Consider the following 8,901-nt stretch of genomic DNA (forward strand, 5'->3'; position numbering starts at 1 on the left):
AATGCAATTATGTCCTCACTTTTCCTTTTCCATTTCCAGAATGTGTTTGATCTACTTTTGGATTCCCTACAATTTGTGTATGACAATCCTGATGTCATATTTCACTAGTCTTGTGATTCACTGGTTTTGATTATACATTTGGCACCTCCAGCGGCCTCTAGCGACCTCGAATTCCCTCGCTCCCGCGACCTAGAAGGATTCCAGCTGCCTCCATCCTTCTCAGAAAGGTAATCGTTTACATTTTTTTTTAGTTGAACTATATAGAAAATGTGCCTTGAGCTCTGGTCTCTGCATGAGATTGTTGTTTCTTAATTTTGGCTCAGGGTGATTGAGGTTTTCCAGTGATTAAATCTTTAACATTGTGTCTGATCCCACTGATTGGAATTAAGAACCATACTTCTAGGCTTCTGGCAGAATGACAGCATTGTTTTTGCATGTGGGCGTGTCATTCTTTTAGTTACATCAAACGTTGTTACACGACTTTCCTTTTCATGTGCTAGTTGCTAGCGTGATTATATTATCTATATTCATTGATGCCCCAGAGTACATGCCTCTGGACTATTATACTTTTTTAGCTGAAAAATAAAATCACCTTCATTCATGTAGAGTATGAAATTTACACTATGAAACTATATGAGTTGTCGCTTTTTTTAGACCAAAATTCGTTGGTTTTTTCAGCCGGCTAAAAGTAATTATCATGGAGGGTGAATCTACGAGTTGTCGTCATTTGAATTTTGAAGAAAATGAAGCTAGTCAGGAATGTGACTTTGATGTTATTAATGAAGGTAATAAGATTCATATTAGGAATGTATGGAGTTTCAATATATCGAATTTTAAAAAAAAATTTTTCTTTGTTTGTTTGATTTTATAGGCTTAAACATTGAAACAGATTTGGATATACCACAAATGGGGTTGGAATTTGATACAGAAGAAGATGCATATCAATTTTATTTGACATATGCTAAAAAAGTTGGATTTGGCGTAAGGAGAGGTAAAATCCACAATGATAAATCGGGTAAATTACTTGATAGAGTTTTTTATTGTTGTGCCCAAGGCAAAAGAGGAAAAGACAAACGAGATCTTTATGTCAAAGCAAGTCGTGACGAAACTAGATTTGGTTGTGAGGCTAAAATGAAGATTAGCAATCGAAGAAAAAGCAAGTTTACTGTGGTGCAATTTGTTAAAGAGCATAATCATTATCTCTCAAGTCCAAACAAAACTCACCTCTATAGAAGTCATAGAAATATATCTTTTTCTGCAGCGAAACAGATTGAGATTGCAAGTGATGTGGGAATCCCCCCAAAAGCATCTCATGATCTTATGGTGAGACAAGTAGGTGGGAGGGAGAATCTAGGATTTATTCCTGAGAATTACAAAAACTACTTGCAATCCAAAAGAACAATAAATATGAGAGTTGGTGATACAGGGGTGTATTGGAGTATTTGCAGAAAATGCAATTTGATGATCCTAATTTTTTTTATGCTATTCAAGTTGATGAAGATGATTTGATTACTAATATTTTTTGGTCTGATGCGATGATGAGAGCTGATTATGCTAATTTTGGAGATGTTGTTTGCTTTGACACAACCTACAGAAAAAACAATGAAGGTCGGCCAATTGCGTTGTTTGTGGGTGTTAATCATCACAAACAATCGATACTTTTTGGTGTTGATTTATTATATGATGAAACTAGTTTGACTTTTGAGTGGTTGTTTAATACATTAACTAAAGCTATAGGTGAGAAAAAACCAACTACTATTCTTACATATCAAGATGTAGCGATGACAAAGGCATTAGCTTCTAGATGGCCTAAAACACATCATCGTTTGTGCATTTGGCACATTTATCAAAATGCCGCCATACATTTGAGTGGGGTTTTTTTTCGCAGTTTAGAGACTTTGCTAAAGATTTTGCTTCGTGTGTATATGATTTTGATGAAGAGGAAGATTTTATTTCAGCATGGAACATGATGTTGGCCAATTATGCACTTGAAGACAATGATTGGTTGAGGCGCATGTATAACATAAAGGAAAAGTGGGCTTTAGTATATGGACGGCAAATGTTTTGTGCAGATATGACTACAACCCAAAGAAGTGAGAGCATGAATAGTATTGTGAAAAAATATGTCACTTATAAACACTGTTGGTTAGTCCTAGGAAAATCGTACTGATTCCACTGTACAAAAATTTGTACAAGTATCGAACATTTCCTTAAATAACCTATTGTGTTCTTTAGAAGTTAAATTAGGAATCGCAAACGGAACTTAACATCATTGATTCCAAATTTAGCTTATCTGTTCTTAATGGTTTAGATTTGAATCGCAAGCGGAACTTAACACTATTGATTCAAATCCACCTATGTTATTAATTCCATTCAATATTAATTTCCAAAATTGGCTTCCAGAACTGCATGGCGAGGCACATGACCTTCTTGGATATGGAAGCAACCACCACCGCCTAGACAAAGCCTTTTAAGGAAAGCTAATATTTAATTTCCTTAAATAACTCTAGGTTAACAAAAAAGAACAATCGAATCACAAATTCGAAAAAGAAGAAAACACAAACTCGAAAAACTAATTCGAAAAACTAGATTTAATGCCTCTTGTGTTTGGAATTCTTACAAAAAGAAATAACTAGCATGACGCGGAAAACAATTGCTAATTATACCTTCTTTTTGTATGCTAATGACCTCGAGATCTTCTGCCGTATTCCTCGCCTCGCCTTGGACGTTGTGTGGGTGACGATCCTCCAAGATGAACACCACCCAAAAGTTTTCTTCCTCTTCCTCTAAAATCCGGCCACGACCACCACCAAGGAGAAGAGAGTAAAGGGAAAGAGAGAAGAGAGAGGGCCGGCCACCAAGAGATCCTCCAAGCAAGAGAATAAGAGTTGTGTCTCATGAAGCCTCCCCACCCTTTCTTTTATAATACTTGCCCAAGGCAAATAAGGGAAGAATTTTTACAAAAATTAAAATCTTCCTCTAATTTTTCTTTTCCCTTTTATTTTTTCCTTTTCTTTCCTCTTGATTGAATCAATCACCAAAAATTAATTTGATGATTTTATTTTTTTCAATATGGTCGGCCACCTTACTTGGGCACCAAGCAAGGGTGCCCGACCCCCATAAGAGGAAAGGAATATTATTTTTAATAAAATTTTACAAGAAGAAAAACTCTTATAAAATTTTACAAGCTCTCTTTCCTAAAGTAGGAGTTAAAAAAGGAAAGTTCGAAAAATTAAAACCATGTTTTAAAATTTAAAACTTCTCTTATAAAATTTCCTTTTTTAACATGGTGATAGAAAATTTAAATTTTAAAACTTATCTTCCTTTTTTTCTTAAACCATGAGGATGATTAAAAAAGGAAAATTTTAAAACTTTTAAAATTCTTTATTAAAACATGTGGCCTAATTCAAATAAGGAAAGTTTTAAAAAATTAAAATCTCTCTTTTAAAACTTATAGTTTTCTACAAAGAGAAGATTTTAAAAAATTCAAAACAAACCTCCTTGTTTGAATTATTGTGGTCGGCCCCTACTAGCTTGGTCACCAAGCAAGAAGGCCGGCCCCTATAGAAGAGGATGTGGTCGGCCACCAAGCATTGGACCGACCCCCTTCTTGGACACCAAGATGGGCTTATATTTGGATGGACTTGAGGCTATATTGAGGCTACGACAGGGACATAGAGGAGAAATTGGTTTTGGCCTTCCGATAAGCTTGAGTATCCAGTGTTTGCCCTGAACACACAACTCAAGTTCATCGATAATAACTCATTCCACTAGAGAGTTATTATCGCACTACCGCACCAATCCCAAATTACATTATGGGCTCCTTCTTATCATGGGTGTGTTAGTCTCCCTGTGTTTAAGATAACGAATGCTCACTAATTAAGTAAGTTACTGACAACTCACTTAATTAATATCTAGCTCCAAGAATAGTACCACTCAACTTCATTGTCATGTCAGACTAAGTCCACCTGCAAGGTTTAACATGACAATCGAGCTCCTCTTGGGGGCATTCTCAACCTAGATAACTAAGACACAAATTCCTTCTATAATCAACAACACACACTATAAGTAATATCATTTCCTAACTTATCGGACTTATTGACTTATCGAGTTAAATCTCACTCATTGATAAGTCAAAGAAATAAATACTAAATATATGTGTTTGTTATTATATTAGGATTAAGAGCACACACTTCCATAATAACTAAGGTCTAGTTTTTTATAAAATCAGTACAAAAAGAACTTACCTAAAATGGTTCTACTCAATACACTTGGAGTGTATAAGTGTAATTTATTAGTTAAGATAAGCCAATACTTAATTACACTACGACTACTTCAACGGTTTGTTCCTTTCCATCTTAGTCGCGAACAACTGTTTATAATTTATAAAAAACCGACAACATGATCTTCTGTGTGTGACACCACACACCATGTTGTCTACAATATAAATTAATTGAACAAATTGCATTTAACAAATAAATGTAGATATTGACCACTGTGATTCTTTATTTCTAAATAAATGTTTATACAAAAGCTAGACTTTTAGTATATACACTCTAACAAACACAAATTTTTAGACTTCTTCAATCACTTCCAAAGACTCCTTGATGATCGTCGATATGAGGAATTAAAAGCTGATTTCAGATCAAGTACAACTATTCCATATTTGATGTTTCCAATTGAGATTTTAAAGCATGCTAGTGAAATTTATACTCATGAGGTATACAAGTGTTTTCAACATGAGCGGTGCTTATCTCATGATTCTAGTCTTGAAATTTGTGAGAATGTTGATACATTTACAAAATATAAAGTTACTCCTCATAAAGTCATTCAACATATCATGATGTGTGAGAAGCTTTAGTAACTTCATATTTTGTAAATGTATCAACATTCTCACAAATTTCAAGACTAGAATCATGAGATAAGCACCGCTCTTGTTGAAAACACTTGTATACCTCAGGAGCATAAATTTCACTAGCATGCTTTAAAATCTCAATTGGAAACATCAAATATGGAATAGTTGTACTTGATCTGAAATCAGATTTTAATTCCTCATATCGACGATCATCAAGGAGTCTTTGGAAGTGATTGAAGAAGTCTAAAAACTTATGTTTATAAGTGACATATTTTTTCACAATACTATTCATGCTCTCACTTCTTTGGGTTGTAGTCATATCTGCACAAAACATTTGTCGTCCATATACTAAAGTCCACTTTTCCTTTATGTTATACATGCGCCTCAATCAATCATTGTCTTCAAGTGCATAATTGGCCAACATCATGTTCCATACTGAAATAAAATCTTCCTCTTCATCAAAATCATATACACACGAAGCAAAATCTTTAGCAAAGTCTCTAAACTGCGAAAAAAACCCCACTCAAATGTATGGCGGCATTTTGATAAATGTGCCAAATGCACAAACGATGATGTGTTTTAGGCCATCTAGAAGCTAATGCCTTTGCCATTGCTGCATCTTGATCTGTAAGAATAGTAGTTGGTTTTTTCTCACCCATAGCTTTAGTTAATGTATTAAACAACCACTCAAAAGTCAAACTAGTTTCATCATATAATAAATCAACACCAAAAAGTATCGATTGTTTGTGATGATTAACACCCACAAACAACGCAATTGGCTGACCTTCATTGTTTTTTCTATAGGTTGTGTCAAAGCAAATAACACCTCCAAAATTAGCATAATCAGCTCTCATCTTAGCATCAGACCAAAAAATATTAGTAATCAAATCATCTTCATCAACTTGAATAGCATAAAAAAAATTAGGATCATCAAATTGCATTTTCTGCAAATACTCCAATACACCCTGTATCACCAACTCTCATATTTATTGTTCTTTTGGATTGCAAGTAGTTTTTGTAATCCTCAGGAATAAATCCTAGATTCTCCCTCCCACCTACTTGTCTCACCATAAGATCATGAGATGCTTTTGGGGGGATTCCCACATCACTTGCAATCTCAATCTGTTTCGCTGCAGAAAAAGATATATTTCTATGACTTCTATAGAGGTGAGTTTTGTTTGGACTTGAGAGATAATGATTATGCTCTTTAACAAATTGCACCACAGTAAACTTGCTTTTTCTCCGATTGCTAATCTTCATTTTAGCCTCACAACCAAATCTAGTTTCGTCACGACTTGCTTTGACATAAAGATCTCGTTTGTCTTTTCCTCTTTCGCCTTGGGCACAACAATAAAAAACTTTATCAAGTAATTTACCCGATTTATCATTGTGGATTTTACCTCTCCTTACGCCAAATCCAACTTTTTTAGCATATGCCAAATAAAATTGATATGCATCTTCTTCTGTATCAAATTCCAACCCCATTTGTGGTATATCCAAATCTGTTTCAATGTTTAAGCCTATAAAATCAAACAAACAAAGAAAAATGAATTTTTTCAATAAAATTCGATATATTGAAACTCCATACATTCCTAATATGAATCTTATTACCTTCATTAATAACATCAAAGTCACATTCCTGACTAGCTTCATTTTCTTCAAAATTCAAATGATGACAACTCGTAGATTCACCCTCCATGATAATTACTTTTAGCCGGCTGAAAAAACCAACAAATTTTGGTCTAAAAAAAGCGACAACTCATATAGTTTCATAGTGTAAATTTCATACTCTACATGAATGAAAGTGATTTTATTGTTCAGCTAAAAGAGTATAATAGTCCAGAGGCATGCACTCTGGGGCATCAATGAATATAGATAATATAATCACGCTAGCAACTAGTACATGAAAAGGAAAGTCGTGTAACAACGTTTGATGTAACTAAAAGAATGACACGCCCACATGCAAAAACAATGCTGTCATTCTGCCAGAAGCCTAGAAGTATGGTTCTTAATTCCAATCAGTGGGATCAGACACAATGTTAAAGATTTAATCACTGAAAACCTCAATCACCCAGAGCCAAAACTAAGAAACAACAATCTCATGCAGAGACCAGAGCTCAAGGCACATTTTCTATATAGTTCAACCAAAAAAAAATGTAAACGATTACCTTTCTGAGAAGGATGGAGGTAGCTGGAATCCTTCTAGGTCGCGGGAGCGAGGGAATTCGAGGCCGCTAGAGGCCGCTAGAGGTGCCAAATGTATAATCAAAACCAGTGAATCACAAGACTAGTGAAATATGACATCAGGATTGTCATACACAAACTGTAGAGAATCCAAAAGTAGATCAAACACATTCCGGAAATGGAAAAGGAAAAGTGGGGACAGAATTGCATTAAATTGAGTTATAGATGGTGGCAGAAGACCATGATGCAAAAAACGAAAAAAAAACTGATAAAGATCTTGACCTTCAAGTTCTGCAATGAATCCGTGGATGAAATGATCACGAGGATTTAGATTTAAGAGAAAACTACTTGAGAATGAATTTTCTATATAGTTCAACCAAAAAAATATGTAAACGATTACTTTTCTGAGAAGGATGGAGGTGGAGGACGGGAGGTTGCTGGAGGTCCCCGACGCTGGGTGGAGGGCGCTGGATCGGCGATGCTGCAGAGAGGCGACAAGGGGCCAAGGGAGGCGCTGGAGGTAGGCGATGCTGGAGGGAGACCGCAGGCGACGAGGTAGGCCGCAGGCGACGGGGGAATCAGCGGGAGGGAGGAGGCGCTGGATGTCGAGAGAGAGGCTAGGGCTTTTGTGTGGAGGCTGCGCTGGTCGTCGAGAGGGCGGACTTCGGAGGGATGTCGCAGGCGATGAGGGAGGCGGCTGCGGAAGCGGTGCTGGAGAAGGAAACACGAGGCTAGGGTTTTTTGTGTGGAGGCGGCGCTGGTCGTCGAGAGGGTCGGCTTCGGAGGGATGTCGCAGGCGATGAGGGAGACGACTGCGGAAGCGGTGCTGGAGAAGGAAACACGAGGCTAGGGTTTTTTTCGGCTTCGGCTTGAGTGACGCTGGAGATCGAGAGAGGTTTTTGGGTCTGGGGCGCGTGCACGCGCTTTGCCCGTGAGGGAGTTTTATACCAGTGGTGTGGTCCGGGGGGGACCAGGGATTTCGGGTCCAGAAGATCCGGCCCATCTAAATCAGCAGTAACTTCATCAGTTTTCTTGGTTTCTTTCTTGTCTTTCAATTTTGGTTGTTTCAAGAGTAATTGTTGAAGTCTGAAGTCATTCAACACATCATGATGTGTGAGAAGCTTTAGTATCCAGAATGAAGACACATTTTTTTCTTAAATTGCTTACCTTGTAAGTCTAAGAAAGCCCATCCAAATATGAGCGACCAGCACATCCAATTTCTCCATGAAAAAGTAATCTGTTGTCTTGTCGATTCCCATTCCACGACGAAAAATAATGTACTTTTAAGAGCAAAAAGGTCAAGATGAGAAAACTATTAAAATTGAAGACAGAATATCAACCCTCTATTACAAGAAAGAAATCGAAATGGAACTCTCTAGTCGTTGATGATAGATTTTGGAATAATATGAAGGATCTTATCTTCAAAAATTAGTCTAAGACAATATCAACAACAGAGAAGAATACTTCCAATCGAATCATGAAAGATGTGCTCTAACAGAAAAAAAAAAGGAAATGTTCATTGTGTGGAAGAAAGGACACCTCAAATGATAAAATTTATGAAATTATCTCCAGCTTAGCTTTTGTACATAGACAGTGAAATGAGAATGATGATGCAAATCACTGTTTTTCCCATTCGGTAATTCCTTTGACCCCTTGTTTTGGTGCCTAACCTGTCGAAATGTTTTTAATATATTTCTTCTTTTCGAGTTTTTATAATTCTTTTTTTTTAGTAGAAATAAATTACTAGAGGCTCGTTCCTGGTTTATTAAAAGAAAGAAAAAATAAGAAACATTTGTTGTTGTAAGAATTAAAGATTTTCAATTGAAAAGATAAGGAAAAAAATCAAAATTTTAAAACTACCT

Source organism: Zingiber officinale, chromosome 9A, assembly GCF_018446385.1.
Source record: "Zingiber officinale cultivar Zhangliang chromosome 9A, Zo_v1.1, whole genome shotgun sequence".
Lineage (NCBI taxonomy): Eukaryota > Viridiplantae > Streptophyta > Magnoliopsida > Zingiberales > Zingiberaceae > Zingiber > Zingiber officinale.